Genomic DNA, 18,956 nt, shown 5'->3' with positions numbered 1-18,956 from the left:
CCTGTACGGAAACCAGCGTTTCCATAGGTATAATTGACATACTCTGATTTGTAAAAACAAAAGCGTTTTCTTAAATCGCCACATTACCGCTGTGGATTATTTTCTACAATGTGTGAATGGGATTAGGCAGAATCCTATCCACTTTGCATGGACTGTACAACGCTGCGTTTTTTGCCAGTTATACTACATGGGGCCCCTGCCTTAGACTGTCAATTCTATGTTTATACCACCCTTTAGTTGGCTTACTTAAAGAGGACGTGAGAGGTCAGGAGTGTTATACGGTATGCTTTTGCATAGTCGACAGTGTTTTGAATTTAGCACGCTGTCATTTGCCGATATGCCCCATAATTATTGGTGCCATTAGTTTCAGCTACTGTTATGACAGCACTGTCAGAGGAGCCGGACTCAGCAAAGAGTAATTGCAGGGTGGTGTAGAACAATGCCCTGAAAGTATACCTCTATAGCCTTCTACTGTGAAAAGGGGCATTTGTCACCACCCAGTAATGACACTGAGCTGTGAGGCCAACTGCTCTGAGGCTAAGTTCACATGCAAATACGCGTGTCCATATTCCATCGCAGCTGACGGGATGCCGGTGCAGTGCACAGCATCCTGTCGCGGCTTTCCTCTCCGGATTAGGCCCAAATGAATGGGCCTAGTCCAGAGGGTGCTGTCGTGAGGCAGACACCGCAGCTGATTCAACCGCAGATTCCACCTGAAGAAAGGCATGTTGCCGCTAGTGGAAAAAGAATGCTAGCTGTCTACATAGACCGCCATTGTGAGGGGGCGGATTATGTGTGAATGGGGCCTGTCAGTGCAGTGATATTGGTAGCCAAAACTAACGGCACAGATATCTCTGGAACCTCGGCAGATGCTGGCCAAACTGAAAATTCCCTGTCAGCTTTGAAACAGTGTATAAAACACCTCGGTTAAAGCTGGTGGAGGTGCCATTTTCCCAGCGGCACATGGGCACCACCATTTTATGGTGGATTGGAGCAGGGATCCATTCACATGACAGCCAAGAGCCTATTGAATTCTCCCAGGCTTCTCTGCATTATTTATTTTACCGGCTGCTCTGTGCTTTTATTTTGTAATGTACTAGCATTGCATTAGTGATCACACATCATGGGGTCCAAGTCTCCTAGGGGATCTAAAATTGACAGTTAAAGAGGACCTTTCACCACTTTGCAACCTGTGCAGCTTTCTGCCCCATGTTATAGATGCAGCTGCATAGACTGTAGTGCACTTTGAATTACCTCCCTAGCCCCCCTCGTTTTGGAGCTGTGAGCCCCGTAAATTTTGGCGCCCTGTATGGTAATTAAGGCTTTAGTGTCAGAAGGGCGTTTCTGACGATAAAAAGAAAAGCTACGTCAGTCTGACACTGTCCAATTAGCAGTGGACAGTGTCGGAGCTGCTTCTCCTGCCTAATCTCGTGAGATCAGGCAAACGTCTCTTCACAGGGCTGCACAGAAGACCCGGAGAAGCGATCCAGGCTGAGCACTGAAGTGGATGAAGGAGAACTTCAGTGACATCTTCACAGGTAAGTGAAGAAACCCCTAAGCAATGAGCATAACTGCCCTGTACACCCTGTGGTCCTAGGTCTAGCCCCTATACAACGAGCATTAACCCCTATAGCCCCCTAGGCAATGAGCATTAACCCCTATAGCCCCCTAGCAATGAGCATTAACCCCTATAGCCCCCTAGCAATGAGCATTAACCCCTATAGCCCCTAGGCAATGAGCATTAACCCCTATAGCCCCCTAGGCAATGAGCATTAACCCCTATAGTCCCCTAGGCAATGAGCATTAACCCCTATAGCCCCTAGGCAATGAGCATTAACCCCACATGCAGTACTCTGTGTCCGGATTAAAAAATCCAGTTTCGCGGCGGAAAGCATAAAACACTCACCGCCGCTCACGGCCGGAACCGGTCTGTGCTTTGTGTCTTCTGGTATGCAGAAGACGGAAAGCACAAAACGGAGACCCTGAACGCGGGTGTGAACCTAGCGTCATCATCAGAACACGACTTGTTCAGCATTTTCAACCTGAATGCATTGAACAAACCGAAAGAAAAAAGCTGCTCATATCCTCAAGTGCGATTTTCTAAATAGTCTCATCCTAATTATATGTTAACAAGAGTACAAGAACCAATATTTATAACACCTATTTCTACATGTAACAATTGTGCAGGGGGGGGGGGGGGGGAATAAAATAGTAAAAAAAAAAAAAAAAAAAAAGCTTTAAAAATATATAATAAAAATATGAAATAAATAAAAGTTCTAAATCACCTCCTGTCCCTAGAATATATATATATATATAAAAGTAGAAAATCATATATCATAAACCACCGGGGGTTTTTTTCAATAAAAGGTGATCTAAGCAATAGATAATCCCCAAAATGGTATAACTAAAAAGTACTTCTGGACCCGCAAAAAAAAACACTCTATGCGTCCCCGTACAGCTGCAGGGTCACCTGTCAATGTGGCCATGCAGCTGTTGCAAAACTACAACTCCCATACATTAAATATTTTACCAGTTTTTGCTTCAAAATTTTTTTCCCTATTTTCCTCCTCTAAAACCTAGGTGCGTCTTATAGTCTGAAAAATACGGTAATATCTGATTTTTGTTGACTTGTAAAATGTCTGGTTTTCTTGGATACACAAAGGATGGTGCTGGACCAGAAGGATGCATAAAAGTCAATTTTATGTCTTCCTTTTCACAATCTTTGGAGAGTACAGTAGCCAGCCACCAGCGCCGATCATATTCACAGGTCACATAACCAGTTATGTCATCCATTGCCAATCTTGTGCCGCCTTCTACCACTTCATGGACTTCACTGTCATTGCTGAATGAAAAAATCCTTGTTTTTATTTCTGTTTCACTATATGGAATGAAAGTGTGGTATTGCTGAGTCCCTTGGATGGGTTCTGCTTCCTGTAACCGATGTTTTAACAAACTCTCCTTCAGCTCAGAAGGACAGATCTGAATTCAAGATTTTCGGAATGACACTAATAGTTATATTTTAAAATATTATCCCATCGCAATCCCAACTTGAATTTTGGTACAGATGTGGCTAAGGGCATAGCAGGCTCATGTGCATTTTTTTGAAATTTTTAAATAAAACGTTTTTTTCGGAAATGCGTTTTAAAATTTTGCATTTGCGTTCACATCGGTAAAATATTAACAAAGATACTCTTGTGACATATTTGGTGAAAGCCTGTATAGTTCTGAGTAGAATGGCGTTTATTTTGTTTCTCTATCTTTTTTCTAGCCTAAGTTATGAGGAGAAATGTAAAGGCAGGCAACACAGAAATTCGCACTTTTTCTGAACTTTGAAAATTAATTAAAAATCCCAAAAAAAATTTAGAATTTTTTTTTTCTTCACATTTTTCATTCTCTGACACACTATTACCAAATAACAAAATCTCAAAAGAATTAAAAATATAGAGGGAAAAATCATTGGTTCACTTGACACGGAATGACCCTACAAAGAAATAGTCACTTCACACAATGGCACTGAGGGCCCTGCTTGCAAGAGCTTACAATCTATGAGTTAGAGGGGGTGACACAAGAGGTAGCATTGCTTATACAATGGTCAGACAATTTTGTCATTACACAAACATAAAACTATATCAGCCGTCACCAGTCGTGTCCTTTACCATGCAGATGGTGCCTGGATATATAGAGTTAGTCTAAAACAGCATCATACCCTGTTTCCCCGAAAATAAGACTGTGTCTTATATTAATTTTTGCTCCCAAAGATGCGCCATGTCTTATTTTCAGGGGGTGTCTTATTTTTTTTTCAAAGAAGAATTCACATATATTGCTAAATATAAAAATTTACATTTATTAAATACTGTACAGTATAAAAATATTTTTATAGATTTGTAGCGCAGGCGATTTTGGACACAGGGATACCTAACATGTACGTTATGTGTTTCACAGTATTTACATACTTCTATATGTGTTCTAGGGAAATGGGTTGATTTGAATTTTTAATACTTTTTTATATATATATATATATATATATATATATATATATAATTTTTTTATTTTTTTTTTTTTTTTCTGCATTTATTAACCCCCTGTAATACATTACAGACAGGCAACCTGCCTTCAAAAGAAATGACGATTTTTTTGCAATGCAATTGCAAAGGTCTGATCACTAATGCAATGCAATGGTGATCAGACCTTTGCAATTGCATTGCATTGCAAAAACATCGTCATTTCTTTTGCAGGCTGCATAGAGCAGCCTGCAAAAGAAAAGCACTGCAGACAGGCCGGGGAGCCTTTAAAAGGCTCCCGGCTGTCATGCCAACGTGACGTCGGCCCTGGAGCATGCTCCAGGCGCTGGCGATCACCGGCACCAGAAGGGGTAATGCCCACGGTCGGTGTGGGCACTGACCGGAGGCATTAGCGCTGGATGTCTGCTGACACCAGCAGACACCAGGCGGCTATGGCGGCCGCCCGACTCTCAGGTGGCCGCCATAGTTAAACACCCGGCACCAGGTGTTTAACTATGGCGGCCACCCGGGAGTTGGGCGGCCGCCATAGCCGCCTGGTGTCTGCTGGTGTCAGCAGACATCCAGCACTAATGCCTCCGGTCGATGCCCACACACGCTCCCATAGAAATGAATGGAAGGGCCCGGCACGCCGATTAACCCCCCGCTGTCCGGCTACTTCCATTCATTTCTATTCACTACGTCTTACTTTCGGGGGAGCGCCTTATATTAGGCAAGGCAGCAAAATGTCTACCATGCCTTACTTTCGGGGTACGTCCTATTTTCGGGGAAACACGGTATCCTGTGGGGGTAATGTGGGAGTGTGAACAGAGGAGGGTTTGTTTTAGGGATTCTAATTACGGTACGGAAGGGTTTACATTAGAAATTATGATAGGCCTTTTTGAAAAGATGTGTCTTTAGTTTGCGCTTGAAGCTGTAGAAATTGGGAGTTAATCTGGTTGTTTGGGATAGAACATTCCAGAGAAGTGGTGCAACTCGGGAGAAATCTTGTATACGAGCGTGGGAGGCTCTGATGATAGAGGATGTTAGTTTTAGATCATTGAGTGAATGGAGAGCATGGGTTGGGCAATAGACAGAGATGAGGGAGAAAATGTAGCGAGGTGTAGCATTATAGAGAGCCTTGTGGATGAGGGTGATAAGTTTATATTGTATTCTGTAATGAATAGGCAGCCATTGTAGTGACTAACACAGACTGAAGGCATCGCTATAGTGTCTAGACTGATAGATGAGCCTGGCCGCTGCATTCAGAATAGATTGTAGCAGGGAGAGTTTAGTAAGGGTAAGACTGATTAGAAGGGAGTTGCAGTAGTCAAGGCGAGAGTGAATCAGAGCAACAATAAGTGTCTTGTCTTTAACCCCTTCCCGACATCCGCCGTAATAGTATGGCACTGCCGGGAAGTACTTCCCGCAAACCGCTGTACTAGTACGGGGGATGCATGGTGCGCACACAGAAACTGTATGAAGCCGTATGTTATGGTTGACAATGCCCCGTAACACCGGGAACCGGGTCTGATCGCGGGTGTTAACACCTGAGATGCCGGCGGTCAACAAGACCGCCGGCATCTCCGGGGTTTTGCTTCAAAATGGTGCCTATTGGCACCCCTCGCGCCGGTTTCTGAGGGTGCCGGTGTTTGTAGGGGGCAGCCCGTCACTTACCCCGTCCTCGTACTTGGTTGATCCTGCCCAAAAGGAAGCTGTCAGCCTGTGCGTCTACACAGGCTGACAGCTTCCTTTACACTGCAATACACGTGTAACACGTGTATTGCAGCGTATATGTAGTGAAGCAGTGATCAGCCGATCACTGCTTCAATCCCCCATGAGGGACAGAAAAAAAAAAGTTAGAAGAAAGTAAAAATAAAAAAGTTTAAATAAGTTTAAAATAAATTAGAAATAAATAAAGCCCCCAAAATCCCTTTTTCCCCATATAAAATGTTTTATTATGTAAAATAAAGAAAAATAGAAAAAAAATTACATGTTTGGTATCACCGCGTCCGTAATAACCTGAACAATAAAATTAAAACATTAACCTGAACGACGAATGTCGTAAAAAAAAAAAACGTAGGAAACCGCACAAAATAATGATTATTCACCACCTTTGCCTTACAAAATGTTCAATAAAAAGTAAACAAATGGTCAGATGAAAATCAAAATGGTACCAATAAAAAGAAGAGGTCTTCCCGCAAAAAATAAGCCTTCAACTAGCTCTGTCTAGTGAAAAATAAAAACGTTATGCCTTTCAGAAGATGGCGATGCAAAAATAATTGATTTTTTTCCCTAAATTGATTTTTATTCTGCACAAATAACAACGCATTAAAAAATAATATAAATTAGGTATCGCCGTAACTGTATCGACCCGCAGAATAAAAGTAACATGTTACTTATGCTGTATGCTGCACGGGAAAAAAAATAAATGCTAAAAAGCAATGCCAGAATGATGTTTCCTTTTACATCCTACCCAGAAAGAGTTAATAAAATGTAGTCAATAAGTTACAGGCACCCCAAAATGGTGGCATTGAAAAGTACATCTAATACCGCAAACACCAAGCCCTCATATGGCCACATTGCCAGAAGATAAAAATCAAAATCTAGCTTGTACAATGTGAAGACAAAAACTCCAAAAGTCGCCAAATCATTAGGACGTAAGTGGCTGCGACTAGAAGGAAATGTATAAGCTGTGCGAGCGTTTTCAGGGGACACCCCATATTTAGAGCTTATGAGAGAGAAGACACCAGCGCTGATCCCCCAGAATGCTCCTCTTCCCCATCCGTGTCATAGGAGCTAGTGGGAAAATAGAATGGGATTTGGTGTACCCAATTTACTCCGCACAGCTTACATATTCACTTCGGGGGTTACTAATGCTCACTACATCACTTGATAAATTCTTTGAGGGGTGCGGTTTTCAAAATGGGGTCACTTTCTAGAGGTTTCCACTGTTTTGACTCCTCAAGGGCTTTGTAAATGCAACATGGTTCCTGAAACTGATCACAGCCAGATCTGCCCTCTAAAAGCTCCTTAGCGCGCCTTCCCTTCTGCGTCTCGCTGTGCGTCCATATATTAGTTTACACCCACAAGTGGGGTACTATGGTAGTCGGGAGAAATTGCATAACAAATTGTGGGATGCATTTTCTTCTTTAACCCCTTGTGAATGTGCAAATTCTAGGGCTAAACGAAAATATTAGTAAAATAAAATCAAATTTGAAAATTTCACCTCCATTTTGTTTTAATTCCTGTTAAGCACTTATAGGGTTAAAATACTAGGTATATGTTGTTTTGGCTTATTTAATGGGTGCAGTTTTGAAAATGGGGTGATTTATGGGGGGCTTTAATACAAGGGTCTTTCAAAACGCCTTCATAACTGGATTAGTCCCTTTAAAAAATGGGTTTTGGAAATTTCTTGAAAATTTTGAATATTGTTGTTTCACTTGTAAACCTTCTAATGTCCGTAAAAAATAAAAGGGTGACTAAAGTTTGATGCCGACATAAAGCAGAGATCTGGGACATGAGATTTAGGATATAATTTTGGCGGTCTGACTATCTGTATGTAATGCACATCATTTCAAACTTTATAAAATGCATATTTTTCAAAATTTCCACCAAATTTCCTATTTTTTCATAATTAAACACAAAACATATCAACCAAAATTTACCACTAACATGAAGTACAATGTGTTACGAAAAAACAATCTCAAAATCACTTTGGTAAGTTAAAGCGTTTCAAAGTTATTGCCACATAAAGTGACACATGTCAGTTTTGAAAAATCGTGCTTGGTCAGGAAGTCAAAAAGTGCCATCGGCGGGAAGGGGTTAATGTATCTCTGGTAATGAAAGTGTATTCTGGAGATGTTTTTGATGAGTAGATGACACGAGTGTAAGTGAATGGATATGGCAGGTGAAGGAAAGGTCTGTATCAAACACAACTCCGAGGCAGCGGGAATGCTGCTTAGGAGTTATAGTAAGTCCTGAGACAGCAATGGATATATCAGGGACAGATCTATTAGATGGTATAAACAGCAGTAGTTCAGTCTTTGAAAGATTCAGTTTCAAATAGAGCAAAAACATTATATTTGAGATAGCAGAGAGACTATATTAGTGTAGGGGTGATGTCCCAGGAAGATGTGTATAATTGGGTGTCATCAGCATAATGTGGTACCGGAAGCCAAATCTGGTGATGGTTTCTCCAATGGGGGCTGTGTAGAGAGAAGAGCTGGGGGCCTAGGACCAAGCCCAAAGGAACCCCAACAGTGAGGAGAAGAAACAGAGCCTGCAATCGATACACTGAAGGTTCGTTCTGAGAGATAAGAGGAGAACCAGGAGAGCACAGTGTTCTTGAGGCAGACTGAACGGAGCATAGTGAGGAGGAGTTGATGGTCAACAGTGTCAAATTCTGCTGAGAGATCCAAAAGAATAGGAAGAGAGAAGTCACCATTGGATTTAGCAGTCAGGAGATCATTGAAGACTTTTGTAAGGACAGATTCAGTAGAATGCAGAAGTTAGATTGTAGGGGGTCAAGAAGAAAGTTAGCAGAGAGATAACGGACTAAACAAGAATAGATCAAGCGTTCCAAGATTTTGGAGATGAAGGGGAGGTTAGAGACGGATCGATAGTTAGCAGCATAGGACTGGTCAAGGGAGGATTTTTTTCAATAATGGGGTTATGACAGCAAAATTCCAGAAGAGAGAGCGAGGTTAAATATTTTAGTAAGGTAAGTTGTGACAGCAATCGACAGATATTGGAAAAGGTGTGAGGGGAAAGGGTCACTACTGCAGGTTGTAGGGCGAGACAAAAAAGTAGCTAGAATACTTCCTCTTCTGTAACAGGTTCAAAAGATGAGAATGGATAGTCTGAAATGTAGTTGCTGAAGGGATCAGTACTATGGTAGGTGAGGGAATCAATGCCACCTGGGGATTGGGTAGTTATTTCCTGAAGGATCTTAACAATTTTGTCATGGAAATAAGTGGCCAGGTTATCTGCACTAAGGTCTTAATGCGCCTGCACCTTGGGTGTGAGCAAGGAATGAAAAGTTTCATAGAGCATTTTAGGGTTATATAAGAGAGAAGAGATGAGAGCAGTGAAATAGGCTTGTTTGGCGAGGTAAAGGGCAGAACTATATGATTAAAGAATACATTTGAAGTGGAGAAAATCTAGAGCACTGCTGAAGAAAACGTGTCTGTGTCGTGTGCCACGGTTGCTGCCTCCTACGTCGAAGCTTTTGAGTGGAGGGGGGAGCCACCTCATCCAATCAACGGGGCGGGAGTGGACTGTATTGAAGATATAAGAAATGGTAGAACTAAGCTCAGCTGGAGGAACTGTGTCAGGGATGCCCCGCAGCTTGATGTTGTTCCTGCAGCCCCCATTCTCCTGTTCATCAACCTGGAGAAGGATATGGCGATTAAGAGTACGTTGGGTAGCCAGGGAGCGATTTGCCCCGTCAGGGACTAAAATTCCGACAAACTCTGACACAATTCGTTCTTGTTTCTCCTCCACTCTGTGCACAATAGGCTCCAGATCTGATTTAGTGGGCATATTACGAAGTAAATTCCAAATGTCCGTAAGTTTAGGACGTTTAGGGTAAGCAGCAGAGTTTTAGCCGCATGGCGGTCACCATCTTGGAAGCCAGGGAGCACAGGGACCAGTACCTGAACACTGGACGCCAATCTACTCTCAGGCAGAAGCAGTGGAGGCACGGAGGGCAAGAGCTCCAACGTCAGAGCAGAATTAGGCAGTGGAGACCCCACGGCTTGCAGGGGAGGTTGTTCCTCCTTCTCCACGGTTGCGCACGCCGGCGCCATCTTGACCCCGCCGGGTGGAACAGAGGAGGAGGCAGAGGACATCAGGAATCGTGCAATCTGCAGCTCCACGCGGGAGGAGGATAAGCCCTTTTGGCTCACACGTCAATCCATTGCAGGGAGAGGGATCCTGGAGGGTTCTGACCCACCAAAAGTAGGTAAAAACAGCCTGGGGACCGGGAGCTACTAGAAGATGCGTCTGCACACAGAGATGTTCAGGCCACGCCCCCGAAAAGCGTAATTAGAATAAGTAAGCGGTCCATTCCCGGGGCTTATCATTAGGGAGGTCCTTCAGGACCCTCTCTAACTCCTCACTAGTAATGGGGAAGTTCAGGGAAGCTAAAGCATTAGGGGATAAGCGCGGCAAATGGCAGTCAGCCAAGTAGTCTGCAAGCTGAGAGTGACCATCAGTGCAGGACAGTGTCTGTGGGGAGGGCAAATTATACAATCGAGTAGTAGGAGTGGAACATCAGCGTTCAGCAACTGGGTGATGCTGAAGAACTCCAAAGGGTTTGCGAACAGAATGTGAGGTGGAAGCTACACGGTGGTCCCTGAGGGTCCTATCCAGCAATGTATGGGACTTATTACCCCGCTCAAAACAGAAGAAGTCGTTGCACATGGAGGGTCTCCAGATCACGGGGGTCCAAGAACAAGGCAACATAGGACCCCAAGGGATGGATATGCTGCTAGGTTAGAGGTAAGGGAGTGAACGCGAGCTTGGAGAATCTGCTCCTGAGCCTTCTTATCCTACTTGAGCCTAGAGGCTAGTGCAATACCGTGCCCCCTTATAACCGCATTATGGGCTTCCCAGAGAACCGCAGAAGAGTCCACTGAGCCCAGATTATCTCAGAAGTAATCGGTCGGGTGCGTGCGCAGGGCCGAGAGTGAGTTTGGAGACTTATGCAGCGTTTCATTGAGGTGCCAGTGGCAGCAACGCGTAGTCAAGGGTGCAGAGGACAGAGCAAAAGTCAGTAAATAGCTAAACAACATCGGCAACCAATCAATATAGTAGCCCCCCTAGGGGAATATGACCTAGAGGGCCGAATTGGAGGGCAGCAAGCTATGGAACCAGAGAAGGAGCCACTGACACCCCACTCTGTCACACACTATAACGGAGCGTTCACACTACCGTCGGTGTCCGACAGGTAGTGTCCGCTCAAAATCTGTCACGGACATTAGGAGCGGACACTAGCTGTGTCCGTGACACCTGTCATTCATTTCAATGGGCATCGGGTGCGTTCTTTTGTACTCCGTGCCCGTCCTTCCCTGTCCGCAAGTGAAGATGTCCGACTTCTCAAGCGGACAGGAAAACCCTGCATGCAAGGGTCAAACAGTAAAATAAATTGGTGAGACCTATGGACCTAGGGAAAAGAGAAACAAGAAAACAAATGCAAACACAGTGTTGGGCACAGACAAGGAGAAAAATAACATCACAGGATGCAAGCCCTTCAAGGGACCTTCTCCAAACGGTCTCCAAAGTGTCTCCAAAGTAGTCACCAATGGGGGAGATCTATGTCGCTTGGGTCCCAGGCGGTGCCACGCTGGGGGCGAAGGCGGGACACGCTTTCCCAATTTGTTAACTCCGGTAAAGGGACATCCAGGAGTTCACAGAAATAGGACACGTCAGAAATGGAACGAAGCGTGGCAGAGTGACCGTCCTTGTGGGCAATAAGGGCAAACAGGAAGAGCCAGTGGTATGGGGTCTGCTGCAGAGGTGGCGATATTTCTGGAGCGTGATAAGGGAGAGGTCTTGATATATTTGCAGCTTGGCCCCATCAAAATAAAAGTTTCTGTGCATTGCTCATTATAGCTAGTTTGTGGTTGTAAGGTGATAAAATGTGAAAAAGTTCAAGAGGTATGAATACTTTTACAAACCATTTTGCACCCTGGTGAGAAGTGAGAAGTCGTGCATGCAGCAGATAACGTCACGGGGTACAGAGGAGGAAACCTTAGGGCAGATGGCTCGATGGGCCCTGTCAAGCTTGATCTTGTGCGATGGGGGTTCCAAAAGAATAAAGTTGAAAATAGCCTCCAGGGTAACATGCAGATCTTCGATTTGAGTGGCCTCAGAGAGCCCACTAATGTGTATATTGTTAGGCGAGGGCCATGAGGTCTGTGCCAGGGAAGCCCCTATATCAGAGTCCTTGGTAAAATCACCCTCCCCTGTATCTTTGGGGGTGGGACAGAGGTGCAGTGGCCAGAAGAGGAGGTGACCCACAGAGCTGATCTGTGGCCACAGAAGGGAGTGTAGCAAAGCGTAATCCTCCAGCAGACTAGGAGAGCGCAGGAAGGGAGAGGCTGCGCTGTGACACGCGCGACTGAGCAGCAGAGGAAGGTGCTGGTGGCGAGGACGGCCGGTCCAAAAACCCATTGATAAGAGCCCGGCTGGGGTGGTCAGCAGGTGCAGGACTGCCCAGGAGTGTCTTTTTGGGCAGTTGCTTGCCCATAGTGCCAGGAGAGACTGCGCTGTAGCTGTAGGTAATCGGTGGCAGGTCAGAGTAGGAGAGATAAATGTCTCACTCCATTAGCTGCTTTTCAGATTTTTATTTGATTAAAATTTTTAAAACCTTGTATCATTTTCCTTCCGGTTCACAATTATCTACTACTTTGTGTTTATCTATCAATTAAAATCTCAATAACATACATTTAAGTTTGTGGTTGTAAGGTGACAAAATATGAAAAAGTTCAAGAGGTAGGAATACTTTTACAAACCATTTTGCACCCTGGTTGTCTGAATGTAGCCTAATAGTTTTATAGGCTTAAAAAAAAGGCATCCAGTTCAGTCTATTTTCCATCATTGTTGATCTTAGAGATGGGTGAAATAATTTGTCTCAAACCTGGTTCAACCCAAATGGTACAGATTATTTGTTTTTTTAAGTAAAAAATTACCGATTTGTTTCAGATGAACAAAAATGTTTAGCACATTCTAGCACCAGCTGACAGCCTCTTAGCCAATAGACAGTGGTAAGTGTAAATTATTATGCAACTTGGATTTAAAGAGGACCTTTCACCGATTTGGGCACAGACAGTTCTATATACTGCTGGAAAGCTGACAGACGGCTTTCCCGATCTGTGCCCCAAGTAAAGAGCTATCGGTACCGTAGCTCTTTACAGTCAGAAGGATGTTACTGACAGTCAGTCAGGTATGTCCTTTTCCACAGCAGCGACTATCGCGTTGTACAGTGTGAGCGGGGAGGAACACCCCGTCCCTCTGCTCACAGTGCTCGTCCATAGACGAGTATTATCAGGAGGGGACGGAGGCGTTCCTCCCCGCTCACACAGCACAGCGCGATAGGCGCTGCTGTGAAGAAGGACGTACCTGACTGACTGTCAGGAACGCCCTTCTGACTGCAAAGAGCTACTTTACCGGGACTGAAAGCTCTTTACCCGGGGCATAGATCGGGAAAGCCGACAGTGCACTGAATTCAGCGCACTGTCAGCTTTCCAGCAGTATATAGAACTGCCTGTGCCCAAATTGGTGAAAGGTCCTCTTTAAAGGGGCTCTATCAGCAAAATCATGCTGATAGAGCCCAACATATGCGTGAATAGCCTTTAACCCCTTCCCGCCGATGGCACTTTTTGACTTCCTGACCAAGCTCGATTTTTCAAAACTGACATGTGTCACTTTATGTGGCAATAACTTTGGAACGCTTTAACTTACCAAAGTGATTTTAAGATTGTTTTTTCGTAACACATTGTACTTCATGTTAGTGGTAAATTTTGGTTGATATGTTTTGTGTTTAATTATAAAAAAAATTGGAAATTTGGTTGAAATTTTGAAAAATATGCATTTTATAAAGTTTGAAATGATGTGCATTACATACAGATAGTCAGACCGCCAAAATTATATCATAAATCTCATGTCCCAGATCTCTGCTTTATGTCGGCATCAAACTTTAGGCGTCCTTTTAATTTTTACGGACATTATAAGATTTACAAGTGAAACAACAATATTCAAAATTTTCAAGAAATTTCCAAAACCCATTTTTTAAAGGGCCTAATCCAGTTATGAAAGCGTTTTGAAAGACCCTTGTATTAAAGCCCCCCATAAATCACCCCATTTTCAAAACTGCACCCCTTAAATAAGCCAAAACAACATATACCTAGTAATTTAACCCTATAAGTGCTTAACAGGAATTAATACAAAATGGAGGTGAAATTTTCAAATTTGAATTTATTTTACTAATATTTTCGTTTAGCCCTAGAATTTGCACATTCACAAGGGGTTAAAGGAGAAAACGCATCCCACAATTTGTTAGGCAAGTTCTCCCGACTACCATAGTACCCCACTTGTGGGTGTAAACTAATATATGGACGCACAGCGAGACGCAGGAGGGAAGGCGCGCCAAAGAGCTTTTAGAGGGCAGATCTGGCTGTGATCAGTTTCAGGAACCATGTCGCATTTACAAAGCCCTTGAGGAGTCAAAACAGTGGAAACCTCTAGAAAGTGACCCCATTTTGAAAACCGCACCCCTCAAAGAATTTATCAAGTGATATAGTGAGCATTAGTAACCCCGAAGTAAATTGGGCACACCAAATCCCATTCTATTTTCCCACTAGCTCCTATGACACGGACGGGGAAGAGGGGCATTCTGGGGGATCAGCGCTGGTGTCTTCTCTCTCATAAGCTCTAAATATGGGGGGTCCCCTGAAAACGCTCGCACCGCTTACACATTTCCTTCTAGTCGCAGCCACTTATGTCCTAATGATTTGGCGACTTTTGGGGTTTTTGTCTTCACATTGTACAAGGTAGATTTTTATTTTTATTTTCTGGCAATGTGGCCATATGAGGGCTTGGTGTTTGCGGTATTAGAAGTACTTTTCAATGCCACCATTTTGGGGCCTGTAACTTATTGACTACATTTTATTAACTCTTTCTGGGTAGGATGTAAAAGGAAACATCAATTCTGGCATTGCTTTTTAGCATTTTTTTTCCCGTGCAGCATACAGCATAAGTAACATGTTACTTTTATTCTGCGGGTCGATACAGTTACGGCGATACCTAATTTATATTATTTTTTAATGCGTTGCTATTTGTGCAGAATAAAAATCAATTTAGGGAAAAAAATCAATTATTTTTGCATCGCCATCTTCTGAAAGGCATAACGTTTTTATTTTTCGCTAGACAGAGCTGGTTGAGGGCTTATTTTTTGAGGGAAGATCTCTTCTTTTTATTGGTACCATTTTGGTTTTCATCTGACCATTTGATTACTTTTTATTGAACATTTTGTAAGGGAAAGGTGGTGAATAATCATTATTTTGTGCGGTTTTCTACGTTTTTTTTAATGCTTAAACGGGTTTTATTAAAGATTTTTCAAAATAATACAGAACAAACAACAAACATGAAGTCGAGCAATAATGAAAGAACATAACAGTCCGCGGACAGGGAGGCCAAAAAGACCCCCCTCCGCACAAATCAAATACAGCCCAACGAGAAAGGGAAAAAGGGAAAAGGAATAGACAAGAAACAAACAAACAAACACAAGACGAAGACTAAAAGAACAACAACGGAAGCAAAAGAAGAAAAGGAGAAGAAAACAGACGGCCATGTCACACTCAAGCAAAGGCAGAAGAGAAGGCAGACGACTCCTGGAACATAACCCAGGGACGCCAACGAAGTTCAAACTTGGAATAGTCAGGGGAATCTTCCGCCACCAAGGTCTCCATCCGCTGAATAAGAAGGAACTCCTGGAGGAACTCAATCAAGGAGGGAGGGGTAGGGCTGCGCCAGTGTCTGGGGATGACGGTCCTGGCGGCCACGAGAAAGTGCCCCAGGAGGTCCTTCTTAATCTCCGACAGCTTACCAGGGATAACCGACAGAAGTGCCAGCTGGGGAGAGACAGTCACCGAGCGCCCACTGACCCTGGAATACAAAGAAAACACCGCGTCCCAAAAGGGGCGCAGAACGTCACAGTCCCACCATATGTGCAACATAGTACCCCTAGCGGAGCCACAGCGCCAACAGAAGTCCGGAACAGTGGGAAAAATCCTATGGAGAAGCACTGGACACCTATACCACCGGGACAGAATCTTATAATTCCTCTCCTGAGCACTACAAGGGAGGGCCAGCTTGTGAGAGAGCAAAAAGGACCGGTCCCAATCCGCAGATGACAAACCCACAGGAAGGTCGGCGTTCCAAGCGGCGACGTAGGGAGGGAGTTCCGCAGTGACATCCGAGAGGAGAACATCATACAGAAGCGAAAGGGCACGAGAGGGGGAGGTCTGACGCCCGACATAGGATTCAAGGGCTAATGGAGGAGAAGAGAGGCGAGGAGTGAGCGAAAACTGCTTCAGAAAGGACTGGAGTTGAGCGTACTCCAACCACGAGAGGCGCAGGTCAGGGTGAGAACTACACAGCTGGGCGAACGGAAGGAGCGGAGAATCACCCGCCACCTCCTGAAGACAAGTAGAATCCGCTCGGTCCCAGCAGAGGAACCGGTCAACCGAGCAACCAGGAGGGAACATAGGGTTGTCGAAGAGGGGAGTCAAAGGGCCCGGGACACGGGCCAAGCGGCCAGAAGAACAGACCAGATCCCATACTTTCAGAAAATGCGAAGGGAGAACGTAGAGGCCAGGGGATTTAGGACGAAAGTGCGGAGGGATCCATGGCCAAGAGGAAAGCGAAGACGAAATCAGATCAAATTCGATGGAAACCCACTGCTTATCATGGCGACGGAACTGCCAATCGAACAGACGAAGCAAAACCGAGGCACGATAGTAAAGGCGCACATCCGGGAGACCAACGCCACCCCTATATTTACGCCGGACAAGAGTACTGAACCCCAGTCTGCTCCGAGAGGAACCCCACACAAACTTCCCGAACAACGACTGTACCCTGGCTAAAAAAGCGCGGGGAAGAGGGATGGGCAAGGCCTGGAATAGGTACAGGAACCGAGGGAGGACATCCATCTTAAGGGCATGAATGCGACTAAACCAAGAGGGGAGACGAGCTCCATAGGAACGTAGATCAGAGGTAATAGTATCCAAAAGCGGGAGATAATTAAGTTGGAACAAGGAAGCAGGATCAGGAGAAATACGGATCCCCAAGTATTTGAAGGAAGAGGGTTGCCACCGAAACGGAAAAGACCGAGACAGGAACTCAGCCTCAGTAGGGGGAAGTGAGACATTAAGAGCCTCGCTCTTAGATAAATTGACCTTAAAATTGCTAAGGGCACCAAAGCGGGAGAATTCACGTAAGACAGCCGGAAACGAAACCCGTGGTTCAGAGACATACAGCAGAAGATCATCCGCATATAGTGCCGCCTTGACCATACGGGAACCCAACTGTATACCGTGGACATCGGGGCAACGACGCAACGCCACCGCCAGATGCTCCATCACCAAGGCAAAGAGCAAAGGCGAGAGGGGGCAACCTTGGCGGGTACCATTGCGGACCGGAAAAAAATCCGAGATCACTCAGTTCACCCGAACATGCGCCGACGCATTCCCATAAAGAGCTAAAATCTTGCCCAGGAAACCGGAGCCAACTCCGATCTGTGCAAGGGTCTCCCGAAGAAAACCCCAATGAATGCGATCAAACGCCTTCTCGGCATCGATTGAGAGCAAACAAAGAGGAACCTTAGAGGAGCGGGCTATAGAGATGGCCAGAACAGTTTTGCAAACGTTATCACGCGCTTCCCGACCCGGGATAAAGCCGACCTGATCACTATGAACCAAAGCAGGCATGAAGGAAGAGAGGCGATTCGCCAACAATTTCGCATATAATTTCACATCAATATTGATTAAGGAAATAGGCCGGTAACTCCCCGGGCATACAGGGTCCTTACCAGGCTTAGGAAGCACAGTGATCAGGGCAGACAAGGATTGCGCAGAGAACGGAGACGAATCCCCCACACTATTAAACACCCGCGCCAGATCCGGGGAAAGGAGGGAACTGAAACATTTATAAAAGCGAGCAGAGAACCCGTCCGGTCCCGGCGCTTTACCCGCGGGTGTAGACTGGATTACCGCGGCGACTTCTTCTAACGTAAATGGCGACTCAAGGGCTTCCGCGTCAGAGCTAGAAAGAGAGGGAAGAGCAGTGTCGGCTACATACTGTCGGATCTTGTCTCTAAGCACCGATGGGTCCAAATCCGCGTAATGACCGTGAATATCATACAAGTTTGAATAAAACGAGCGGAACTCCGCAGCAATATCAGTGGGGTTATGAACAAGACCACCCGACCCAGTACGCAGGCGCGGAACATACGCAGGGGAATCTCGCGGATGAAGACGACGAGCCAGCGAGCGACCACATTTATCAGCAAACTCATAGTAGTGTTTCTTAACGCGGTCCCTAAAGCGCAGATATTTCCCGTCCAAGAGGGCGCGAAGTTCCTCCCTCGCATTAAGAAGCTCCGTAAAGGTTGAACGGGAGCCAGACTGTTTGTGAAACAGCTCCAGGCCATGAATACGGTCTAAAAGGGCGGTAACCCCAGCGGCTCGCTCTCTCTTAAGACGAGCGCCATGTTGGATAAGAACCCCCCTCACCACGCACTTCATAGCCTCCCATTGCATAGGGAGAGAAGTGGGATCAAGAGCATGGTCTAGCCAAAAATTCCGAATGGTCTCCCCGACAGCCTCCTTACAGGGGATGTCTTTCAAAAGGCCCTCATTCAAGCGCCAGTTAAAGGGGCGCCGCGACAGGCCAGGAATGTCCAGGGACAAATGGACCGGAGCATGGTCCGACCAAAGAACCGAATCAATACGAACTACCGGGGACCATGAAAGGGCATGATGGCTAGTCAGGAAAAAGTCAATGCGACTATGCGAGTTATGAGCCGGGGAGAAATAAGTATAATCTCGACCCTGAGGATTTAGAATGCGCCAAACATCAACCAATTGGGAGTTATGAAGAGCCGACAACAAGCGGCGCAATTGCGAGGGAGCGTGGGAGGGGCGCGGGGGGGAGGAGTCAACCTGAGGGTCCAGGACAAAATTAAAATCACCACCCAAAACCACGACCCCCTCACTAAAGTCTGCCAATCTGCGGATAAGGGACCTACAATACGCCAACTGACCCTGATTTGGAAGGTAGCAACCCACCACGGTGAGAATCGTACCACCGGTGCGCAATTTCAGGAAGAGGAACCTACCCTCGGGGTCGATACAGGTGCCCAGAACCTCATGCTGCAGCGAACGGTGGATAGCA

This window comes from Leptodactylus fuscus, chromosome 2 (genome assembly GCF_031893055.1).
Source record: "Leptodactylus fuscus isolate aLepFus1 chromosome 2, aLepFus1.hap2, whole genome shotgun sequence".
Taxonomy (NCBI): Eukaryota; Metazoa; Chordata; class Amphibia; order Anura; family Leptodactylidae; genus Leptodactylus; species Leptodactylus fuscus.
The sequence above is the reverse complement of the archived record's forward strand: the minus strand, read 5'-3'. Positions refer to the sequence as shown.